Consider the following 26,384-nt stretch of genomic DNA (forward strand, 5'->3'; position numbering starts at 1 on the left):
CTCTTCTTTAATATATTTGTGATGGTTATTTAAGTTGTTTGAAGAGGTATATCAAATCTAAAGTGGGTGGTCTCACAATAAAATTGTTGTTGGTACACCACTTGCTATTATTGCTAACAATGGCATGCCTCTTGATATGATATCTGCAAGTAATTCATGACATATGGAAATATTATTTCGATTTCGTTAGAGGCGTCTACAAAGAATAAGCACTTTATACAAGGCCGACTCTTTATAATATAGTCTTGAAAGCTTATTCTTAATTAAGATTTAGCTTTGCTTGTGCTTCCTCAGTCACTTGTATAGCACTTTGATTCTTAATAATATACTAACCTTTTAACTTTGTATTCTAACACTCATTTTATGGAATAAATTTATGTATCTTAAGATTTTTTTAACTTGAATAAAACTTTTACTCATATGATGAATTAAAAAATAATTGAATTGGATTCTCTTGCTAAATAATTAATTAAAAATTTAATTATTTGGTTTTAACATAAAAAATAATTAATTCTATGTTGATTCAGATCTTAATATTAGTTCATCTCTTGTTTTGAATATTTAATCTTAATTATAATTTTATCCACTATAAATTTTATTTTCAAAGAGTAAAAGATTGATATGATATTTCACTTTTAGATCTTTATGTTTGTAGAATCATTAGTGATATTGACTCTTACCAATCATTTTTTTCTCTTTCTGACGCATTATATTCTTAAATATTTTCTTAGTTGTTGTTTAATAATTGGGTATTTTTCAATATTACACGAAAAATTGATTAAAAAAATATTATCTGAGTGGGAAAATAATTCAAATATAATATAAAAATATATTATCGTAGGGGTATTTTTTTTCTCAATTTCAACTCTTTATGCAGTCCATTTAATATATTTTTTTTTGGTATTGGACATTATAGACTCTCCTTTTTCTAAATAGATTTGGATAATATAATACATTTTTAAATTAAATTAGTGATAGGACATTATAATACGTTTTCGAATTGAATTAATAATAATAAAATTTAATAAGTATATCATAAAAGTAATACGATTACATGACTAAAAATATTTACTTGTTCAATTTTCTATGAATTAGACCGCCCGAAAGTAATTATACTAATAGAATTCCTAAATGTAATCATGTAGGATTCTTAATGTGTTGTATTATGTCCTGAAACTAATAGGATTATAAGGCTAATATCTAGAATTCCGGTTATGTCCTTTTATTATAAGTTATTATTTTTAATATATAAGGTTAATTTTGTAAACCGATTGTCAGGACCCAGATTTTCCATCCTCGGGAATGTGATGGCGCCAACTTGTGAAAGCTAGGCAAGCTGAGTATTGTAAATTCATTACCCTTTTTATTAAGTATGTTCAACAATTCAAAGTATCAAGTGATTTAAGCAGCGAAATAAACTAAATAACCAGAAATGGGGAAGACAAAAACTTAATCATTAACCGAAGATTTGCTACATAATCTGAAATACAATACTACCCAAAATTTGGTGTCACAAGTCACGGACTATCTGAGAATACTACAGATAAGGTCTGAATGGAAATACACAAATTTGTCTCTGAATAAGTAAAAACAGAAAGAGAAATGACAGAAGGAGATGCCAAGGCCCGCAGACGTCTGTAGGACTACCTCGGGTCGCTTGAGCGGACTGAAGACAGCACCCTCACTGCGGTCCAAACGCTTCGGTGTCAGTATGTTACACAGTGCAGAGTGTAGTATCAGCACAACCGACCCCATGTGCTAGTAAGTGTCTAGCCTAACCTCGGCGAAGTAATGACGAGGCTAGGACCAGACTACCAAATAAACCTGTGCAGTTAAATCATATACATCGAAAATAAAAGTAGATAATTACAGCTAAAGTTGGGCAGGGGAAACATGATGGGGGAGTAACAGATAACAATAGAATAATAGTAGAGAAATGTGAGGAATGCCATAAATCAATTACCAGCAAAAGATAAGAAAATAAGAAACAACTACACATGTAATACCGTTGCAGGCGTGTAACCCGACCCCATTTCATATATTCCCTCCGTTTCAATTTATGTGAACCCATTTGATTGGGCACGAAGTTTAAGGAAAGAGAGAAGACTTTTGAACTTGTGGTGTAGAATGAAGCATATATATTTTGTGTGGCTATAAATCATTGAATAAAGATAAATTATTTCCAAATAGGGAAAGAGGTCATTCTTTTTGGCACGGACTAAAAAGGAAATAAGTTCACATAAATTACAACAGAGGGAGTAATACCGTTGCAGGCGTGCAACCCGTTCCCATTTCATATAGTACCGTTGCATGCGTGTAACCCACTCCCATTTCATATAGTACCATTGCAGGCATGCAATCCACTCCCATTTCATATAGTACCGTTGTAGGCGTGCAACATTCTCCCATTTCATAGAGTACCGTTGCAGGCGTGCAATCTGCTCCCATTTCATATATCAACACCAATCACAAAAGAATCCCGGCAAGGGAACAATAATATAACAATAACATCCCGACAAGGGAACAATAATATGACAACAATATCCCGACAAGGGAATAATAATATCATAACAACATCCCGGCAAGGGAACAATAATGATAATCCTCATATGAAGCACGAATAAACCACAACAGAGTCACAACAATTACAATACAAGACTCACGGGCATGCTTGACACCGACGTATAGATACTCGCCACCATGCATATACGTCGTACTCCACAAATAACACATAGCAAATAAGACACAACTCTTAATCCCTCAAGCTAAGGTTAGACCAAACACTTACCTCAAACTTCCAAGGCCAACTCAAGCCTCAAACACCGCTTTTCTTTTAGAATTCACCTCCAAATAACTTGTATCTAGTCCAAATTGATTTAACAACATCAATAAATACTAAAGAATTCATACCCAATGCTTAATTATAGGTTTTCTATCATTTTTCATAAAAAGGTCAAAAATCAACCCCGAGCCCACTTGGTCAAAACTCGAGGTTCCGACCAAAACCCGATCATCTATTCACCCACAAGCCTGAATATGCAATTAGTTTCGAAATCCGACCCCAAAACGAGGTCTAAATTTCAATTAATCAAAAAGCTCTAACTCTACCCAAATTCCTAATTTCTACCATAAAAACCCTAGATTTTTGGATGAAAATTGATGAAATGCAATAGGAAATCGAAAGAAAAAGGTTTAGAATCCTATACCAATGCTTTGGGGAAGAACTTGTTCTTTGAAAATCGCCTCAATGCTCTCTAGTTTCGAAAATATGAAGTTTTGAACTAAATCCCGATTTGCTACTATTTTAATTCACTGGACAGGCCTTCTTCGCGTTCGCGAAGGGCCCGTCATGTTCGCAAAGGGTCAGGCCCATTAGCCTTCGCGTTCGCGGACCTTTGGCTCCTCAATCCTTCGCGTTCGTAGGCCAGTGGCTGCGTTTGTGTAGAACAAAATCCCATTCCCCTGCCCCAGTCCAAAGGCCTTCGCGTTCGCGATCGCAGGTCCGCGTTCGCGAAGGGTAGCACCCCCAAAGCTTCGCATTCGCGACCTGTTTCTCGCGTTCAAGTAGAAGGAAAATTCCTTCAGCCTGACTTACCCTTCACGTTCGCGAGAATCCTTCCACGAACGCGAAGAACAAAACTTCAGAATACCAGAAACTGAAAATCTGCAACTTTTCTAAGTTTAAAAACCTTCCGAAACCTAACCGAAACTCACCTGAGCCCTCGGGGCTCCAAACCAAACATGTATACTAACTCAAAAACATCATATGGACTTACCCGTGCGATCGAATCGCCAAATTACCAGCTTTAACAACGAATTTAGCATCAAAATCAAAGAAAAATATCAAGAACACTTGAGTTTCAAATTTCACAACCAAGGGTCCGATTCACGTCATTTCAAGTCCGTTTCTTATCAAATTTTACAGGCTCAACTTAAATCATATATAAGACCTGCATCGGGCTTCGGAACCAAAATACGGGCTTGATTCCATCAAATTCAATTACATTCAAATTTCCAAAAACTCTAAAAATTTTAGTTAAACAATTTTCTTCAAAAATTTATTTCTCGGGCTTGGGACCTCAGAATTTGATTCCGGCCATATGCCCAAGTGCCATATTTCCTACGGACCCTCCGGGACCGTCAAATCATGGGTCCGGGTCCCTTTACCCAAAATGTTAACCGAAGTCAACTTAAATTTATTTTAAGAGCAAAATTTATCATTTTCACAGATTTCCACATAATGGCTTTCCGGATAAACATTCGGACTGCGCACACAAATCGAGGTGAGATAAAAAGGAGGTTTTAAAGCCTCGGAACACAGAATTTAGTTCTAAAACAGGTGATGACCTTTTAGGTCATCACATCGATATTGTACATGCTTTTATAACAATATAGACAATTGTTATTATAAATATGTTGAAATGCTCAGTTTAATGTAATATTTCATAAACGATGTTTGATACTTTTTTATTTAAAGCAAAGCTTTGGATAAGTATTCAATTATATATATTAGTTAGTGTTTACCCGTAAAACGATATAGTCGGATTTGTAATGTGGTTTATAGACACATGAATTAAATTTATCCGATAAAATAAAATAATGAAGAACAAAGAAATTAAAATAAAGAGAATTGAGGAAAAGTCAAGTCCGAGCATCAGAATGTTCCCACCGGAAACAAGAATAATTAGAAAATATCGGTAATACTTGTATAAAAGCTTGAGAGAATGAATAATAGTCTTTTTCTATCCATGTTTCTTGATGTCTTACAATATAATATAACTATTTATAAGAGCTATGGGATGTATGATCTACCAATTGATTACCAATATTAATGCTACAATAAAATATCACGATCCGGATTTTCCACCCTTGGGAGTCGTGATGGCGCTTACCGGTGAAAGCTAGGCAAGCCAAATTATTCTAATTTCTAACCTTTTTCAGTTTTTAAGTCCTTATAATTTCAAAGCAACATATCAAACGACGGAAATAACAATATCAATAACAAAGCGGAAGATGAAATCTGATAATTTAACTTAATACAAACTGCGGAAGTCTAAATATAACTCTACCTAGAATTTGGTGTCATAATTTCACAGACTGTCTAAGAATACTACAAATAAGGTCTGAATAGAAACACACGAATCTGTCTCTGAATAAAAAATAGAAAAGAAATGATAGAAGGAGTCGCCAAGGCCCGCGGACGCCTGCAGGATTACCTCGGGTCACCTGTTGGACTGAAGGCAGCAACCTACCTATGGTCCAAATGCTCTGGTACCAGTATCTGCACACAGTGCAGAGTGTAGTATCAACACAACCTACCCCATGTGCTGGTAAGTGCCTAGCCTAACCTCGGCGAAGTAGTGACGAGGCTAGGACTAGACTACTACATAAACCTGTGCAGCTAAATCATATACAGCGTAAAAATAAAAGCAGATAATTACAGTTAAAGATGGGAGAGGGAAAAAACATGCTTCGAGGAGTAACAGATAACAACAGAATATCAAGAGGAAATATAAAGAAACCAAAATCCAATTACTAACAAGGATAAGGAAAACAAATGCAGAATTCACTTTCATTTCACAGCTTCTTGCAGGCGTGCAACCCGATCCCATTTCATGTATCTCGTTGCAGGTGTGCAACCCGATCCCATTTCATATATCTTGTTATAGGCGTGCAACCCGATCACATTTCATATATCTCGTTGCAGGCGTGCAACCCGCTCCCATTTCATATATCTTGTTGCAGGCGTGTAACCCGCTCCCATTTCATATATCTTGTTGCAGGCGTGCAAACCGCTACCATTTCATATATCTTGTTATAGACGTGTAACCCACTCCCATTTCATATATCTCCGTGGCGGCGTGCCACCCGATCCCATTTACAAATCAACAACAATCACAAAAGAATCCCTGTAAGGGAATAAGAGTATAACAACAACATCCCGACAATGGAAATAATATCGTAAACAATAACATACCGCCAAGAGAGACAATGTCATAACAATAACATCCCAGCAAGGGTGATAATATCATAAACAATAACATCCCAGCAAGGGAGACAATATCATAAACAATAACATCCCGGCAAAGGAACCAACAATGATAGTCAACATTTTAAGTATGAACAAATCTCAACAGAGTCACTACAATTACAACACTAGACCCACAGACATGCTTGACACCGACGTATAGATACTTATCACCATGCCTATACGTCGTACTCCAAATTAACACATAGCAAAATAAGACACAACTCATAATCCCTCAAGCTAAGGTTGGACCAAACACTTACCTCGATGCCACGAACACAATTCAAGCCTCAACTACCGGTTTTTCGTTTCCACCACCAATTCGCTTGTATCTAATGCATGAAAATAAGTTTTTCAATATTTTCCCCAAAAATTCAAAAATCGACCCCAGACCCACATGGTCAAAACCCGAGGTTCAAACCAAAACCCGATTACCCATTCACCCACGAACCCAAATATATAATTTATTTTGAAATCGAACCTCAAATCGAGGTCCAAATCCTTAATTGAAAAACCTAGGTTCTACCTAAAACACTCAATTTCCTCCATGAAAACCCTTGATTTTGAGTTGAAATCATGTGAAAAGATATTAAAGATTGAAGAAAACAAGTTAGAAATGATTTAAAATCGATTTGGAGAAGAATTTTTCTTTGGAAAATCGCCCAAGAGAGTTTATGTTTTGAAAGAGTTTGAAAAATGAAAGATTTTCGGCTAAGTTATGAATTTGCAGGTCGCAGATGTCGCAATTGCGACCAGGGTTCGCAATTGCGAACCCCTTCAGGGCCTGTTATCTTCGCAAATGCGAAGAATATGTCGCATTTGCGACTATGAAGCATTCCGGTCACCTTCGCATTTGCGAAAGAGGGGGCTTCGCAATTCCCACAAATGTTTCGCATTTGCGAAAGGGGCCTGCCCAGGTTTGGTTCGCATTTGCGAAACCTGGATCACAATTACCAAGCCTGAGAATTTCGCAATTGCGAAGCCTGATCTCGAAATTGCGAGATCAGAGGCCTGGGCAAAAATATCAGATACCAACACTTGATCCTAAGTCCAATTTCACTCCGTGGCCTATCCAAAACTCCATCGAGACCTCGGGGCTCCAAACCAAACATGCACCCCAACCTAAAAATATCATACGGACTTGCTCGTGCAATCAAATCCTCAAAATAACATCAACGACTATGAATTAAACCCCAAATTCATGAAATCATTCAAGAACACAAAATTTCCAATTTCTCAACTTTAAGTCCGTTTTATACCAAACCAATTCCGATCTTTACCAAATTTTACAGATTCAACCTAATTATTATTTTAAACTTGTACCGAGCTTCGAAACTAAAATACGGGCCTGATACCATCAATTTCAAACACCTTTTATTTCCAAAAACTCTTATATATTTCCAGAAAACAATTTTTTTTTTAAAAATTCATTTCTCAGGCTTGGGATCTCGGAATTCAATTTCGGGCATACGCCCAAGTCCCATATTTTCCTACGGACCCTCTAGGACTGTTAAATCACGGGTCCGGGTCTGTTTACCCAAAATATTGATCAAAGTCAACCTAAATTCAATTTAAATGCAAAAATCATCATTTTCCACAGATTTTCACATAATGGCTTTCCAGATACATGCCCGGACTGCACACGCAAATCGAGGTGAGACAAAAAGGAGGTTTTAAGGCCTCGAAACACGGAATTCATTTCTAAAACAAGTGATGAAAAAGGTCATCACATTCTCCACCTCTAAAATAACCGTTCGTCCTCGAACGGACATAAGAAGGAAGTACCTGAGTCAGAGAAAAGATGGGGATAATGACTCCGCATATCGGACTCGGACTCCCAGATCGATGCCTCAACATGCTGACCTCTCCACTAAACATGAACAGAGGGGAAACTCTTCGATCTCAACTGGCGAACCTGCCGGTCTAGAATAGCTACCGGCTCCTCCTCATAGGACAAGTCCTTGTCCAACTGGAGAATGCTGAAATCTAACATGTGGGATGGATTGCCGTGATATTTCCGAAGCATGGACACATGAAACACTGGATGCACGACTGATAAGCTCGGTGGCAATGCAATTTTGTAAGCTACCTCTCCCACTCGATCAATAATCTCAAACGGGCCAATGAACCTAGGGTTAAGCTTGCCCCTCTTCCCAAATCTCATCACGCCCTTCATAGGCGACACCCGAAGCAACACCCGCTTACCGACTATGAATGCCAAGTCACGAACCTTACAGTCCGCATACCTCTTTTGCATGGACTGAGCTATACGAAGCCTATCCTGAATAATCCTGACCTTGTCCAAGGCGTCCTGTACTAGATTCGTACCCAACAACCAAGCCTCTACCGGCTCAAACTATCCAATCGGAGACCGACACCGCCTACCATATAAAGCCTCATAAGGAGCCATATGGATGCTCGACTGGTAGCTGTTGTTGTAGGCAAACTCTGCTAAAGGCAAAAACTGATCCCACGAGCCTCCAAAGTCAATGACACAAGCCCAGAACATATCCTCCAAAATCTGAATAGTACGCACGAACTGCCCGTCCATTTGAGGATGAAATGTTGTACTCAACTCGACCCGTGTGCCCAACTCATGCTGAACTGCTCTCCAGAAATGTGAGGTAAACTGTGTACCTCGGTCCGAAATGATAGACACGGGCACACCATGAAGGTGAACAATCTCCCGGATATAGATCTCATCTAACCTCTCGGAAGAATAAGAGACTGCCACAAGAATGAAATGTGTTGACTTGGTCAGCCTATCAACAATAACCCACACTGCATCGAACTTCCTCTGAGTCCGTGGGAGTCCAACAACAAAGTCCATAGTGATACGCTCCCACTTCCACTCAGGAATCTCAATCTTCTGGAACAAACCACCAGGTCTCTGATGCTCGTACTTAACCTGCTGATAATTCTAACATCGAGCCAAATATGCAACAATGTCCTTCTTCATCCTCCTCCACTAATAATGCTGCAGCAAATCCTGATACATCTTAGTGGCGCCCGGATGAATAGAGTACCGTGAACTGTGGGCCTCCTCAAGAATCAATTCTCGAAGACCATCCACATTAGGCACACAAACTCTACCCAGCAGCCTCAAAACTCTATCATCTCCCAATGTAACCTGCTTGGCACCACCGTGCTACACCGTGTCCCTAAGGACACACAAATGAGGATCATCATACTGTCGATCTTGGATACACTCCAATAAGGAAGAATGAGAGACTTTGCAAGCTAACACACGGCTGGGCTCAGAAACATCCAACCTCACAAACTGATTGGCCAGAGCTTGAACATCCAAAGCAAGCGGTCTCTCACCGATCGGAATATACGCAAGACTGCGCATACTGGCTGACTTCCTACTCAAAGCATCGGCCACCGCATTGGCCTTTCTCGGATGGTATAAGATAGTGATATCATAGTCCTTTAATAGCTCCAACCACCTTCTCTGCCTCAAATTTAGCTCCTTCTGCTTGAACAAATATTGTAGACTCTTGTGATCCGTGAACACCTCGCATGACACGCCATATAGATAATGCCTCCAAATCTTCAAAGCGTGAATAATGGCTGCTAACTCCAAATCATGAACTGGATAATTCTTCTCGTGAATCTTCAACTGATGCGAAGCATATTCAATAACCTTGCCATATTGCATCAACACCGTACCAAGTCCAATACGAGATGCATCATAATAAACCGTATATGGCCCTGAACCTGTGGGCAAAACCAACACCGACGCCGTAGTCAAATCTGTCTTGAGCTTCTGAAAGCTCGCCTCACACTCATCCGACCACTTGAACTGGGCACCCTTCTGGGTCAACCTAGTCATCGGGGCTGCAATAGACGAAAACCCCTTCATAAACCGACGATAATAGCCTGCCAAACCCAAGAAACTCCGGATCTCTATAGCTGATGCTGGTCTAGGCAAGTTCTTAACTGCCTCTATCTTCTTCGGATCTACCTGAATACCCTCTGCTGATACCACATGACCCAAGAATGTAACTGAACTTAACCAGAACTCACACTTCAAAAACTTAGCATACAACTGACTATCTCTCAAAGTCTGAAGAACCACTCTCAGATGTTGCTCGTGCTCCTCTCGGCTGCGGGAATAGATCAAAATATCATCAATGAAGACTATCACGAACGAATTCAAGTAAGGCCTGAACACTCGGTTCATCAAATCCATAAAAGCTGCTGGGGCATTTGTCAACCCAAATGACATTACCAAGAACTCATAATGCCCGTACCGAGTGCGAAAAGTTGTCTTAGGGACATCAGATGCCCTAATCCTTAACTGATGGTAGCCAGATCTCAAGTCAATCTTCGAAAATACCTTGGCACCCTGAAGCTGATCAAACAAATCATCAATCCTCGACAATAGATACTTATTCTTGATTGTAACCTTGTTCAACTACCAGTAATCTATACACATTCTCATCGATCCATCCTTCTTCTTAACAAACAACACCAGCACACCCCAAGGAGAGACACTAGGTCTAATGAAGCCTTTATCAAGTAAGTCTTGCAACTACTCTTTCAACTCACTCTGACGGGGTCATATGGTATGGCGGAATAGAAATATGCTGAGTGCCCGGAGCCAAATCAATGTAGAAGTTAATATCCCTGTCGGGTGGCATACCCGACAGGTCTGAAGGAAATACCTCAGGAAACTCACGAACAACAGGCACAAAATCAATAAAAGAAACCTCAGCACTAGAATCACGAACATATGCCAAACACCCCTTCTGGACCATAAGCTGAGCCTTCATATATAAGATAATACTACGGGTAAAATGACCATGAGTCCCTCTCTACTTTAAACGACGCAACCCTGGCAAGGCTAATGTCATGATCTTGGCATGACAGTCCAAGATAGCCTGGTAAGGTGATAACCAGTATATCCCCAATATGACATCAAAATCAACCATATCCAAAAGTAACAAATCTACACGAGTCTCAAGACCCCAATCACAACTATACATGAACGATGGACACAATCTACCACAATAGAATCACCCACCGGTGTAGACATATATACAGGAACACTCAAGGAATCACTAGGCATGATCAGATACAATGCAAAATAAGATGACACATAGGAGTATGTAGACCCTGGATAAAATAGAACTGAAGCATCTCTACTACAAACTAGAATAGTACCTGTGATAACTACATCGGAAGCCTTAGCCTCAGGCTTGGCTGGAAGAGCATAACATCGGGGTTAGGCCCCACCACTCTGAACTACCTCTCTGGGACGGCCTCTTGTTGGCTGATCTCTACCTCTTGCGGCCTGAGCTCCACCTCTAATACCTCTACCCCCACCTCTAGCACCTCTACCTCCACCTCTAGCTGGCAGGGCGGGCGGCGGAACACTCAATGCCTGAACCATGGCACGGGAACCCTGGTGTTGAGAACTACTCGGTGCTCGAGGGCAATATCTAGCAATGTGCCTTGTGTCGCCACAAGTAAAACAAGCCCTCGGTTGCTGGGCTGACGACCCTGAAAACTCTAAAGCAGAGGTGCACTGATAGGAGCTGGCAATGCACTATAGGACCGCTGATCAGAATACTGCATGTGAGAACAACGACTACCATGAAAAGCCTGAAGTGCTGACTGAAACGGCTTGGGAGGATGACCCCTACCAAAAGAATCCCTGCCTCCAGACGAGGCACCACTGAACCTGCCCGAATGATGAGGCCTCTTGTCAGACCCCTGACCACCTCCTTGTGATAGAACCATCTCAACTCTCCTGGCCATATTGGCCGCCTCCTGAAAAGAAATCTCACTCCCCGTCTTCTTAGCCATCTGCGATAGAATAGGCTGAATGAGTCCCTTCATGAACCTCCTCACTCTTTCTCTTTCAGTGGGAAGTATAAAAAGAGCATGACGGGCCAAATCAATAAATCTGGTCTGTGTCACGCCCCTTTTTTCCTTCCTTTTGACGGGGAAGCCCGAGTTTCGACATTCACGGGGTGTAATGACTCCTTTTCCTTTTGGTAATTGGGTATTTAAAGAGTCGCCACCTAACGGATTATGGTGCGTTAGGGCACCTAGAGCGATTAACTCTTGGGTTGGTCTACATTACCAGAGATTAGGGTAAGGGCTCGAAGTAACCTCGAGGGGAAGGTGTTAGGCACCCCTTTTGATCCACAACTGTGGGTCCCGGCTGAACTTATATTCACAAATTAGTCCATTACAAGTAAATAGTTGAATCAAATATGTTGCAAGTAAAACACGTTAGAATAACTCAAGTAGTAAGATAAAGGGTTTGGACAAGTTGTAAAACAAAGGTTTAAATAAAGAAGGAATTTGGTAAAGAGGGGTCCTAGGTTGGTTATCCTATAGGATCACCCCACACAATGTCCGGTAAACACTCCTCAATGAGGGGCTACACGTGACATTAACGTGTAGTCATCATATCCCATATCTACCCTTCCCATCCCCTTATTGGTCATGCAAAGCGAGTGTTTGGTCAATGATTTCTATTACGTGATGCTACCCGTCCCTTCTTAATGGTCCTGGAGGGAGTTAGAACCTCTACCTATAGGTGGTTCTAGACGTACCCCTAAGGTTTTAAAAAGCAAAAATTCTAAGGCGACAATCAAAACACGTAGGACTTTCAACATACAAAAGGAGCAATTAAAGGCTCAGAGTTTCCTCCTCAAAACGAACATATAAGCAGCACAACTCAAGCACAGTTAAGGTCTTTTATTAGACAATGTCCTAAAACAAGATATCTAAGTGATATGCAGTAGACAAACAACCTCTCTTAGACTCAGAAGTTATACCCTAGCAGTTGCCTATGGACTCTTTTTTTAAAGCCTGTTAGGATCAGAAAACATTGAGCAATAGAAACAGTTTCAGGAATGCTGTTTTAAAAACACCCTAAAGGTTTGCCTATATGCAGAATACTGATGTCTATATTAATACAGAAACAAAGCAGGTTTTGAAATGGATTCCTTTAATACCTGTAGGCATGATATCTAATGAGATTGAGGCAGTTTGAAAGAACTTGTTTCAAGAAATACTTAATACTTAATAAAACCAATTCAGAAATAAACTAGGTGTGCTCAAGTTGATTATTTAGACTAAATTAGATTAACAGACAGAATTGCGAGTAGGGCTCCCTATAGGCATGATATCTAAGCGTAACACTGATTTTAACGATTTCAGGTATGGAAACATACATAAATACTCATTGTAACTGAATTTGGATCAGGTCTTATAGGCATGGCATCTATTATTAAACTAATTTTAAGACATGATTGTTTGGACCCTATAAGCATGGTTTCTAAACATGATAGAATGTAAAACCTTATAGATATGGTTTCTACTTGATGAGGCACTCGAATTTAAGCAGGAATTTCTAAGAGCATGATTTCTATTGGAAAAACAATAAGATTTAAACATGAAGTCCTAGGAGCATGATTTCTACTTAGTAGAGCAAACAGATTTAAAAGCAAAGTCCTATGAGCATGATTTCTACCCGAATTACCCCATAAAATATGTATCTACCCACCCTTTTCACTAAATACCCAAATATCTGTTCAGAAATTATTACAGGCCAATGAATGAATTGCATAAGTAAAAATAGAAAATCAAGAAGCTATTCTATATGGAGCCTTCAATCAGGCCGAGATTTCCCGAAGCCTCCAATGGCATCATATGCCTCAATTCCATAGACAAATCAGAGTCTAGGTGCATCAAAGTTCCCTAAGGATCTCAAGGATCCCGGGCAGTGCTTACACCTAGAATTAATAACCAAAGATTGAACAAGTGCAGTGTGGAAAGGCCAGCCTTAGTATGCCAGAGTTCAGAGGGTTCTCAAAGGATCTCAAGGCAGTACACATACTAGATGGGGCAGAACTTATTGACTAAGAGTATAGTGAAAAGTGATACACAAGTTGAAAGGTTTTAGTAAGAAACTGTATTTAACAAAAGTCTTTTTTGAAAATAATTTAGTGAAGCAACAGAGATTGTTTGAAAAAGAGATTGGAGTATTTAACAAAGTCCAAACACCTTAGGATAGGTTCATACACAGTCAGGGGTCATAACATCAGGGTAGGTTTGGTGGTCACAAACAGGGGTAAAGGGGGTTTGGGAATACATATGACACACATAGTTAAGCAAAGACCTGGGAATTAGTAGTCATGCCCAGAAGTAGCTAACTAGACATAGTTACAGAATCAGACATAAAGAATAAACTCACATGCAAATGGATAGGGATTTGGGAGATCCATGGTAGTAAACATATAACAAGTAAGGGATGATTAGTGTAGACATGCTTAGAGACAAACAGAAGGGGAAATATACTGATCTCAAGGGAAGGGGAAGACATGATAACATGCTAATAATGTAACCCTCAACTACAAGTTTCACAACAGAACTACAAATAGAAGCAAACCAGAAACAAGAGGAACTGAAACAATAAGAGAATCATATTGATATTATTGTTGGAACTTTGAATTGAAACTAGGACATACCAGTGAAGAGGAGAGTAAGCAGAGTGAAAGAATAAGAGAACACAAATGATTAGCCTTGGCTTGCAGCCGGCTAACTCAGAGCAGTAGCAAGTAGCACAAGTGAGAGAGCAGATATTTTTGAGTATGAGAGATAGTTTTTGAACAAAGTGTTCGTGTCTGTGTGTGTTAATGAGAGAGCCTATATATAATCTGAAACTAGGCAGAGTAATAAGGTAAGAATCAAAGTCAAGCAGTAGTTATTGAACTAGGTATCAATTAGTATAAAATTAGTAGAAGTACTCCCTTAATTAAGGGAGTTAATTTCAGATGGTAAAGACAGATAAGGAAATAGATCACATAAGACATGGAATATAACACATAAGGAAATAATTTCAGCATAGTGCAAGTATAGGACATGCAATTAAGGCTAAGTACATAATATTCCAATTAAGGAAATAATATAAGAGTCAGTTGACAACATAATCGACCATAAAATAAGGCAAGAAAAATGACTGAGAGGTTGAAAATCAGTATAGAATATCACAAAAGATTAAAAGGATATCAATCATAGGGAATCAAGGATTCCGATGGACAATAGTACTAATTTTAGGGGAAATTACCATAAATTTCTATGAACAAACAAAATAAACACACAATAGGCAAGAAGAGGTAAATCAGAAATCCTAATAGCACAGTAGGGTAAAAATCACGCAAAATCAAGGATTCGTATAGAACATAGCACTGATTAGAGGAGTTAACAGAATAAACATAGTATAGGTGGAAGAACCAGAAATTAGAAACCCCAATGGGCATAGTAGGGTAAAAATTACACAAGGCTCAAGGATTCATGAGAAACAAGCAAGCATATATATTAGACGAACAAATCGTCAAATACAAACTCAGAACCCAGGGTCAAGACCAAGAACTGAGGTTTTCAACATAGACGAGTTGAAAAAGGAGAAAAAACATAGAATCAGTCGAGATATGCAAAGAAAAGAGGTTTAAACATGAAGAATCGATTTATATAGAGTGTAGAAAAAGTTCCAAAAACCCTAACTTTAAAAGGAAAGTAAAACAACTCGCAATCGATGATTTTTGCAAAAGAGGTTTGAGAATAGTGGAAAACATAGAAAGAAACAGGCTCGAATCGCTAAAAATAGCACAGATCTAAGAGATACAAACGACAGTTAGGGTTTCAAAGGAAACCCAAATAGAAACGGAAGAACCTGCTATAAACCTCAAAGATCGTAACAAATGCAGCGTGATTTTGCTCAAAATCACACCGGAGAAGCCATGAATAGCCAAAATAGTAACCCTAGATATAAGTCAGCATGGCCCAGGGCCCTTGAAGGCCTCAAAGATGATGAGCAAAGCGATGGAGGAACCATTGGAGGCTTGGAGTTGAAAGGTGGTCACCGGAGAGGATCGTAGAAGGAGGCGACAGTTGAAGAGGGATTAGGGTTAGGTTGAGAGAATAGAGGAGACCAGAGGATTCAAAGGCGGCGGGCTGTGAAGAATGGGTAGGGTTAGGGTGGTCTTAGGAATTAAAAAAGGAAAGGGGTCGTATGGACCGTTGATCTAGGAGATCAATGGTCAGGATTTGACCGGGTAGATGGGTTCCGGTTTGGGTAGGTGTATATAGGGTCTGGGTTGGGTTAATTCGGTATGAAATTGGGCTGGGGAGTAGGTTCAATCTGGCTACAATTGAAAGCCAAATCTGGCTATAATATAAATAGCCATTTTTCCTACTTGATTTATAATAAATAATAAATAGTTTTTGAAAATAATTTTCTATACCAAAGCGATTTAAAATATGTAATTATTATTTTAAAAATATAGGGACCAATTTTACGCATATAAAATGTAACTATACTTTAAATGGGCTAGTATTGCTATTATATGCAATTTATCTTGAAAAATACTAAATGCAATTATAAAAAATGCATAAAAATATATCAACCATATTTTGGCATATGTATAGAGATTAAATGAATAATTCATCATAACAGTAATTTGGGAAATAATTATTGGGGATTTTATGAATAAAAGGGAAGTAAACAAATCAATTTAAATCCTTAAAATTATGAAAAAATTATAAAAACCTTGTGCATGCTTATATATGCATATATATGCTATTTTGAATATATTTATGCATGTTTGAAAATATATAGGAAAAAATTGGATATCAACAGCTGTCCCTCTTTACCCTGGAAGGATGAAAGAGTTTTCGGGTAAAGAAATGATGGCCAATTTTGACCGGATGGGATGTTTTGAAAGACATAGGCCAAACTCCTATTTTTGAGTTGCCTACATATCCTCGATTTTACAGGAATCAGGCCAGGTGTAGTTCTGGATTCACCCACGGAGTAGGCCGATGAAATTATTGCAAGAACGGACACGAGATGCAGAAGCGGGAGCGATTAAGGCTCGGGACGGTTGGAGGGAACTAGAGCGAGATTGATCCTTCTAGGATGGTGATTGCTTACTGGTTACCTGCAGATAAAAGATGCTACAAACATGTATTTTGCAAAAATTTAAACATGATGCAAATTCCCTTCGGACCATGAAGGTTGTCTTCGGACGGTTAAAGATGACGTCCTTGGACCATGACGTCCTGGGCCATGAATTACTTAGTGAGGGATTCGGAGGCCATGAAATGGTTTTCTCGGGCTATGAAAATGGTGCCTCCGAACCATGACGCCTTTGAATAATGATATGCAAGTTCGAGAGATCCTCAGGCCATGACATGGTGTCTTCCGGCTATGAGAATGATGCCTTTAGACTATGATGCCTTCGGATAGATTGGAGATATTTTAGCCCATGATATGCAATAATATGATGTAACAAGACAAGACTTAGTCTTGTAAAATGGAGGGCAGAGCTTAGCCCGATCGAAAAACAAATAGATAGTAGTAGAAATAGAGCAATATCTGTGCAAAGAGGGACAATGCTTAGTCTCGTGCAAGTGGGGAGGCAAGTATTAGCCTTATGCAAATGGGGAGGCAAGTATTAGCCTCGTGCAAATATTGAGTCAAGGACTAGACTCATGCAAATAGGGAGGCAAGGATTAGCCTCATGCGAATATGGAGTAAGATATTAGGCTCATGTAAATATGGAGTCAAGGATCGTGGAGTCAGAGATTAGACTCATGCAAATGGGAAGCAAGGGATTAGACTCATGCAAGATTGGAGAAAGAGCTTAGTCTTATGCAAAGAGAAGACAATGCTTAACCTTATGCAAATATGGAGGTAGAGCTTAACCTCATGCAAAGAGAAGGCAGTGCTTAGCCTTATGCAAATATGGAGTCAGGGATTAGACTCATGCAAGTATGAAGTCAAGGATTAGACTCATGCAAACGTGGAGTCAGAGATTAGACTCATGCAAATATGGAGTCAAGGACTAGACTCATGCAAGTATGGAGTCAAGGATTAGACTCATGCAAGTATGGAGTCGGAGATTAGACTCATGCAAATATGGAGTCAAGGACTAGACTCATGCAAGTATGGAGTCAAAGATTAGACTCATGCAAGCATGGAGCCAGAGATTAGACTCATGCAAATATGAAGGCAAAGATTAGCCTCATGCAAGTATGGGGGATAGGTATTAGTCCCATGCAAAGTGCGAGTAGCAGATAAGAGTAGTGTATTTCTTAGCTGGAGATGTATTCAATGTCTGACGGGCTGATGGATAGTAAATTGTCTTTGTGTACACATGTTTCACGAATACTACCGTTATGGCAAATATTGCCTGCATTCAAAGAAAAATCATAAGTTTTATGAAGGGAGGTTGGTTCGTGCTCCTGTCGGCTGGCTTTGCTTTGCTCCGATCTGAAAGCCTTTCGAGTTCCCCTGGGTGACACCTGGCTGTTATGGAAATAGAATTTTCGAAAAAAATATGCAATCATTGATACAATAGAATAGTTTTGAAAGCATTTTGATATATCGAGTAATTTTTGATGAACTAGTGACTGTGACACATTTCAAAGGCATTGCAACTCTCTTATGTTGGAATTTTGAGGGTCCTCCTCAAAATTCTACCTCAGTTTGGTAGATGATTTTTAACTGTTTGCGGATGGCGGACCCTGTTAAATCTTCTTCGAAATTTTGAGAATCCTTCTCAAAATTCTGCCCTAGTTCTTGACTGATTACTGACTTCCTGACGTGCGTCGGCATTGGCTGGACTTGCGCCAGAATTTTGAGGACCCTTCTCAAAATTCTGCCCTAGTTTCTGATTTTGGAGGAAATGAAAATTTAACTATGATATGACCAAACCCATAAGGCTGCCTACGTATCCCCTTTTAAATGGGAATCGGGTCAAGCGTAGTTCAATTACATCAGAAAAGAAATGTGAAATAATCTAGGCATAGTATCTCTTGACTGCGTCTGAATTGATTGGTTTTGGCCAAATCTCTCCATCCATTTCTGCAAGTTCTCATTGCTCCTCCTGTCAAGACCCTGTGAACCATGTACGGACCTTGCCAGTTGGGAGAGAATTTTCCTTTGGCTTCATCTTGATGCGGGTCGATTTTCTTCAATACCAGCTGCCCTGGTGCGAACTGTCTCGGTTTGACTCTTTTGTTGAAAGCTCTAGACATTCTACTCTGGTAAAGTTGGCCGTGACATACTGCGTTCATCCTCTTTCTATCGGTAAGGGCCAATTGTTCATAGCGGCTTCTTATCCATTCCGCATCGCTGAGTTCAGCTTCCTGTATGACTCTTAAAGAAGGAATCTCCACCTCAGCTGGGATGACAACCTCGGTACCATAAACCAGCATGTAGGGGGTTTCCCCGGTTGACGTGCGAACTATGGTGCTGTACCCTAACAGAGCAAAGGGTAACTTCTCATGCCACTGTTTGTGGTTCTCTACCATTTTCCTGAGTATCTGTCACACCTCCTTTTTCCTACCCCCGAAAAGGGTATAAGGGAGTTTTTTCCAATTTAAGTGACAATCGAAATGGGATTATTTATATTAAAACAGAGTCACCACTTGGGATAATTTATGGTGTCCCAAGTCACCGGTTTAAAATCCTGAATCGAAGAAGTTGACTCTATTTATGGTCTGCGAATACATAAATCCGGGCAAGGAATTCTGTTCACGTGGGAGAAAGTGTTAGGCATTCAACGAGTTCCGTAATTTTAGCACGGTCGCTTTGATCATACTTGGCTTAATCAAATTATCTAGTTACTCATTTTAGAACCTATGTGTAGTTGCCCATTTTAATTAAAAAATTATCCTAAAACGAGTCACGCATACGCGTACTCATTTCGTTTGGTGCGTCAAGAATCATGTCACGCGTACGTGTCCACAATAATCACGCATTATTAATGTTAAGAAATTTTGGCCAAAGTTGCGCGAATGCATTCTCTGTTTTTTTTAAGATCGTAATTATATCGCGTGAACGTGTACACAACCACGATGGTATGTTAAACGGGCCTAAAGCAAGCTACGAATATTCATTTAGAAACCATAATTATGTCACACGAACGTGTACATAATCACGGTAATAAATTCAAAACGTGCCTAAAGGTTCGCCCACCCAGGTGTTGACGACCTAGCATGCTCCTAGCGGTCAAAATAGTAGAACGAAACAATTAGCACTTAATGTCCAACCTCCACAACCAATTCGACAATTTTCACTATTTGTTCTTAGGCTTTCTCTTGTTTGCAATATCACATAAACTATTGATTGCGTTCCCCTAATACTTAATTAATTTACTATAAATAACTTATTAAATACAGTGATAGGAAATACAATACTTAAAGGAGAACGTTGACTTGAAATACTACAAAATCACGGAAAAGACAAAGAAAGAAAAGGCGAAAAACTAACAGTAAAGAATGCAAAGACTAAAAGAGATTTCAAACCATCTCAATAACTACTAAAGTTCTGAAAATTTAAAAGAAACACTACTGCCAATATGAACTAAAAGTAAGTCTATGAGATTAACTCCTTTTTCCAAAAAATATGACGTTTGAATTTGAAATATGAGGTTCATGGAGAGTATGTCTATTTGAGCACAAATTTTCCCTATGGCTTTCAGATTATTTCCTTCACTTTTAATTACTTGATGAGCTACTATGTTCTTATAACTCTAGACCAATCAAACTAAGCATCATGTTCACTAACTATCTAATGTAGTAGTCTAAATTCAATTCACTATGCAACTGAAAGCATGAACGAAGTATAAATAAAAATAATAAATGAGATATAAGATATGCTAACACAAAAGCAAATTAATCTAAGGCATTCACCAAACCAATAAAAAAGAAATAGATAAAAGTGAGCATGAGAAATTGGACCTTCACAGAAGAATAATTTTTCTTTAGTACTCACGAATTGCAAGCTTCCAGACTTTGAGTTACACTGCAAAAGCGTGTAAAAATTGGCTTTGAAATCATCAGCTGCAACCGGAGCTACGGAGGAAAATCGATGACTAGAAACACCTCGAATCGAACTCCAAACCTCAATTGATTCTCGTTCTGCTACTGTTCCCCTCTTTTCTATGTGTGTGTGCGTGTGGCTTTCTTTTTTGTCCGTGTGTAGCCGCTGAGTGTGGAGCTGGTTCGTTACTTGGAGTGAGGGGGATGGCTAGAGTTGCTGGCGGCGATGGTGATGTGATGGTGTCGCGACTGATTTTTTCTTAGGGGGATCAAGGTTTTTTTGTCTAGGTTCAAAGAAGAAGGTGACAAAGTTCAAAGAAGAAGGTGATGAAGTTCTGTATGTGTGTGTGTTCACGGTTGATCTTGTGTTTTAGCTGCTAGCCTAGGGTCTCGTTTTGGTTCTGCGACTGAAGTAGACGATGCAACGCTGGGGGTGGGGTGGGGTTTTGTTCAGCGGCGGATGATCCTTAGGGGTCTAGGGTCTTAGAGTCTAGGTTATTGTTTTGTGTAATTTTTTGGCTGATTCCCCCTTATGTGTATAGGTCTAGGGTTCTTTTTATAGTCTAAGTCTAGGGTTTTGGGGTATTGGTCTTGAGTTATTATGGGCTAGGTCCAAAAATTAAGCCTAAAAATGGGTGGTTTGAACCCAAATTTTATTCTTTCTCCGTGAACAAAACTAAAAATACTACATCATTTACTAATTAATCCTACTTAAGTAAAAAAATAACTATTAAAATAAGATTGACCGTTAAAACAAACCTTTTTTTGTATTTTCAAAGATCATATTAAAATAAAAATACGGTACTATTTTTTTTGTATTTTTTCGTTTTACGAAAGGTATATAAAGTAAAAGCAACTAAAAAGAAGAAATATTTTTGTAATTTTTATTTTGTGACGAAATAACGTAAAAGAGTCAAAAATTAGTTGAAATAACTATATTAGACCTAAACTAAGTATTTAAATGCTAAAATATGTAAAATCTTGGGGAGGGTCAAAAATCACATGTCTACAGTTGCCCCTCTTTGACTGGAAATACGAAGTATTTTCAAACAAAGAACGACTGGACAGGTTTTTTGACCCGACCCTTATTTAAAGAGACCAAAAGCTAAAAGAAAGGAGAATGTGACCGAGCCCTAGTATCTGAGCTGCCTACATATCCTTGGCTATAAAGGAATTAGGCCACGTGTAGTTCAGAAGTGAGTGAGATGATAGAGTATACTGAGGTGGAGAGCCGGTTGAGGTGCCGTTCCATCGAGGTTCCGGTCCGCGGTCCTGTTATTACATCAAAAATTAAAAAATGAAAAAGACTAGCTAAGCCTGCCAACTATGATTTACAAGATTCCTATCTATAAGTCTTCTGAAGTTTGATCTTGAGTCTTGAATGGCTCTTTATGCAGACTCTAGATTTGAACCTTGCCGCTTGTTAGCTGCAGGTGCTAGCTCACTCTTCTTCAGCTTTTCGGATGAAGATCGGACATGTGGTGCTTGTGACTTCAACCACGTCTTGAGCAGTTCACATCTTTCTCTGCTTCTGTATTTTAGATTCACTTCTCTTTTTTTCTTTTTCCCCTCATTTTTTATATTCTGGATTGAGACTACTTCTGTTAGTCATCTCGGACTATTGACCCGCATTCTTGCCACGAGCTTCTTTTGTTGCTGACTTGAATTACATTCTGAAGTGAATTCCCTTGTTCTTCAGATGGGCACCTGATTGCTGAACTTGAACTGTCTTCCTTCGAAACTTGAGCTCTTTTCCCTTGTTCTCCAGGTGGGCGCCTGACTGCTGAAACTCGAACTGCTTTTCCTTGAAACTTGAGATGTTTTCCCTTGTTCTCCAAGTGGGCGCCTGATTACTGAACTTGAACTGTCTTCCTTTGAAACTTGAGCTATTTTTCCTTATTCTCCAGGTGGGCGCCTGACTGCTGAAACTCGAACTGCTTTCCTTGAAACTTAAGTTGCTTTCCCTTGTTCTCCAGGTGGGCGCCTGATTGCTGAACTTCAACTGTCTTCCTTTGAAACTTGAGCTACTTTTCCTTGTTCTCCAGGTGGGCTCCTGATTGCTGAACTTGACCCGCTTTCCTTTGAAACTTGAGCTGTTTTCCCTTGTTCTCCTGGTGGGCGCCTAATTGCTGAACCTGAACCGCTTTCCTTTGAAACTGCTTTCCTTTGAAACTTGAACTGTCTTCCCTTGTTCTCTAGGTAGGCACCTGATTGCTAAACTTGACCTGCTTTCCTTTGAAACTGCTTTCCCTTGAAACTTGAACTGTCTTACCTTGTTCTCCATGTGGATGCCTGATTGCTGAAACTTGAACTGCTTTTCCCTGAAACTTGAACTGCTTTCCTTTGAAACTTGAGTTGTTTTCCTTGTTCTCCAGTGGGCGCCTGATTGCTGAAACTCGAACTGCTTTCCCTTGAAACTTGAACTGCTTTCCTTTAAAACTTGAGTTGTTTTCCCTTGTTCTCTAGGTGGGCACCTGATTGCTGAACCTGAACCGCTTTCCTTTGAAACTCTTTTCCCTTGAAACTTGAACTGTCTTCCCTTGTTCTCTAGGTGGGTGCCTGATTACAACAAAACAGACAAAACAAAAGAAATTTTTTTGCCCCAGTTTGATATTGGGAACATATGTGAGTGTTAACCAATTCTTGTTATCAAAATAAGTTCTAAGCTAAATTCCCTTATCCTGAAAAATTTCAAACCAAGTCTCATCTCAAAAGTGAAAAACTTAAATGCTAAATTATACTTCCCAAAAAGTAAAACTCTCGTCAGACCTTGTCACTTGCGAGGGTCTCAAAACTTACTAAATCCCGTTATCCAGGAGGGTCCTAGAAACTTACTGCCAAGCATGTCTGGCACTTGCTTTCCTCACGGAGGGTTTCTCCGGAACAAACAAAATCTCCTGCCCCTGTTTCAATCAAAGAAAACTTGAAAGTTTAAACATGGTGGTTGGTTTGCGGCCTTGACTTTGAGGGCGATTGATCCTTCACTTCCCATGATAACTGTGAATTCAACTCGAAAGACCTTGCCTATTTATTGACTGACCACTTTCTCTGTCACCGTTATCACGAAAAATACCTCTGATTCGTTCAAACCCAATACCATTCATTTGTTGCATTGTGCTCATACATTGACATATACTGAATCTTTGTGTTTCACATAAATACCAAAGCACGTCAATTGCCACTCACTCAATGCGCATGCTGTTCTTTCCTGACTTAAACCCCTGGCCTTGGCCTTGAGATCTATTGCTCCTTCACTTGCCATGTTACTTTTGATTTCCGCTTGGAAGACCTTGCTTGTCATTGGTTAACCACTTTCTCTGTCAACCTTATCACAGAAAATACCTTTGATCCGTTCACCCAACATCCTTGATCTGTTGCATTATTCATGAATTGACATATACCAAACCTTTGTATTTCATATGAATCCCAAAGCACGTTGATTGTTACCAACTCAATGCGCATGTTGTTCTTTCCTGACTTATGCCACTTTGATGTGCTAGCCAGATCCCGTTTTGTGCAATTGGAAAGTTGCTGGCAAATTTTGAAGTCATTTCTCACTTGTTCTGACCAAAAGACTTAGGAAGAGGAAGTAAACAAGACAAAAGGAACAAAGTAAAGGACAATGGAAAGAGATGATTCCTAATAAGAAAACTACAAAGTAGAAACTTATCAGATGTGGATACCAACTCTAATGACCATGACATGCACATGTGGCCTAATTTGTCAAGCAAATCCGATGTCCAACTCTTGTTGTACCTCTTCACCGTGAAACTGGGCTTTCATGCTCCGATTATCCTATCTGATTCGCGGTCCTTATTCGACTTGTAATGCCCGAAAGGTTTTCACCATCAAGCCTCTCTCATTTTGTTCTTTCTCTCAACTTACCGTCGCCTTATGGTGTCTGTGAAGGTTTTCACCGATAAGGCTCTCTCTCGTTTTTATTTTCTTTTTTTTTCTTTTTTTTCTTTTACTGTAGATGACAAGGCATTGACTATAGGAAAAACATTATATGTTCTTGGCATATCTAACCCGGCATTCTCAAAGATTATCTGGGAGGTCTTTTTTGGACTGTTGGCTTTTGGATAGGGTTACAAAGAAATGATATCATAAAGGCTCAAAACAACTTGAATGAGTTCAAAATTACAACTTTTGGAATTAGATCTTTTACAAAACCGCAACTTCTGCCCCAGTTTCTTTGCCTGGGGACTTTTGAATTTTTATTTTGATGGGACCGAACCGTGAGGCTACCGACGTATCCTTAAAAGGAATCAGGTTGAATGTAGTTCATGACATAGAAATTGTTTTGTTTTTTTTGTACTTTTCTCTTTTTTTGTCTTTTTTTTTCTTTTTCCCTTTGTTTCTTTATCTTTATTTTTCTCTTTTTTTTGAATTTTTTCTTTTGGAATGAACTTTCTAAAATAAACCTATGGGGACAATTTTTCGTATGACTTTAACTTGATTCCAAAAGAGGGAAGGTCAAAGAAATCAGTAAAGGCTTAAAAAGGGCACCAAAGGGTATAAAGTGTTTGGATAGTTGAAAGAGGGCCTCCCAATCTCTAAGAACACCAAGTATGACACATATAACTTGAGAATAAAAATTGAAGATCATGCATAATATTTCTTTTGCGACTTCGACATTGATATCATTGATATGCCTTCCACTTTTCTTAGTGCTTTGTCAGGTACAAAACTCTCGTTGGGTGATTCCTCTTCACAATGGATATTCTCTGTCAGTTCAGAGCAAACTCCCTCGGTTTTATCTTGTTACTTGAGGTGTACTCAAAATTGCTCGCTCCAAATTGCCTAGGATGCACTCTCTTTTAATGAATTCTTGTCATCCTATTAACTTCCCAAATTATCTGCCCCAGTTTCACATGGTCTAGGCTTCAAATGATCTCAAAATGTCCAAATATGTACCTATTTCCCTCAAGTGTCCCTATCATCTTCAAAATTGTTTCCTTTCTTCATGATTAAACTAACTTTTAAGACCATGCCTAGAATTATGCATGCATGTCATGTCACTGGAGTCAGCAGGAAAAGAACTATAGAAGGAGAAGATAACTATAACAAAAAACAAAAAAATGCATTTAGACAGACGGTGAAAGAGTTTGAACAACAAACAAGCAAAATAAACTGGGTTACAACCCTGAGACAAACCTAGATAACACTAAACGAGTTACCACGACTAAACGAACTAGGCAAATTAAAAGGATAGAAGGGTTTGAGTCACAAGACAATATCCAGATTACAACCCTGAAATAACTCGAACAACAGAAATGACAACAAAAAAAAACCCACTAGAACTCCTCCCTAACTAGCCAAGAAAGGAGCATCTTTCCAATCACCAAGCTCAACATCTTAGCCATTGAGTTTTGCATCAACAGTACTAGGACCTTCACAAGTCTCCATCACATTGACCTTAGCAAATTGCTTTTGGGTCCCTTTTGCCGGCTCGTTCTTAAGATCAACTTTCGGAACCGCGGGTGATAGCGCTGAAAGCTTT

The 26,384-nt window shown here is 39.2% G+C and overlaps 1 long non-coding RNA gene across 1 annotated transcript; it reads right to left on the minus strand.

Annotated features, from left to right (window-relative positions):
- Positions 1-5,033: 5,033 nt before the first annotated feature.
- Positions 5,034-21,412, minus strand: LOC142179959 (uncharacterized). Its single transcript, XR_012708323.1, has 2 exons — positions 20,801-21,412; positions 5,034-5,281 (listed from the first exon to the last, which is right to left on the minus strand). It is a non-coding gene; the product is annotated as an uncharacterized LOC142179959 (long non-coding RNA).
- Between the last annotated feature and the right edge of the window lie 4,972 nt (positions 21,413-26,384).

This window comes from Nicotiana tabacum, chromosome 1, assembly GCF_000715075.1.
Source record: "Nicotiana tabacum cultivar K326 chromosome 1, ASM71507v2, whole genome shotgun sequence".
Classification (NCBI taxonomy): Eukaryota; Viridiplantae; Streptophyta; class Magnoliopsida; order Solanales; family Solanaceae; genus Nicotiana; species Nicotiana tabacum.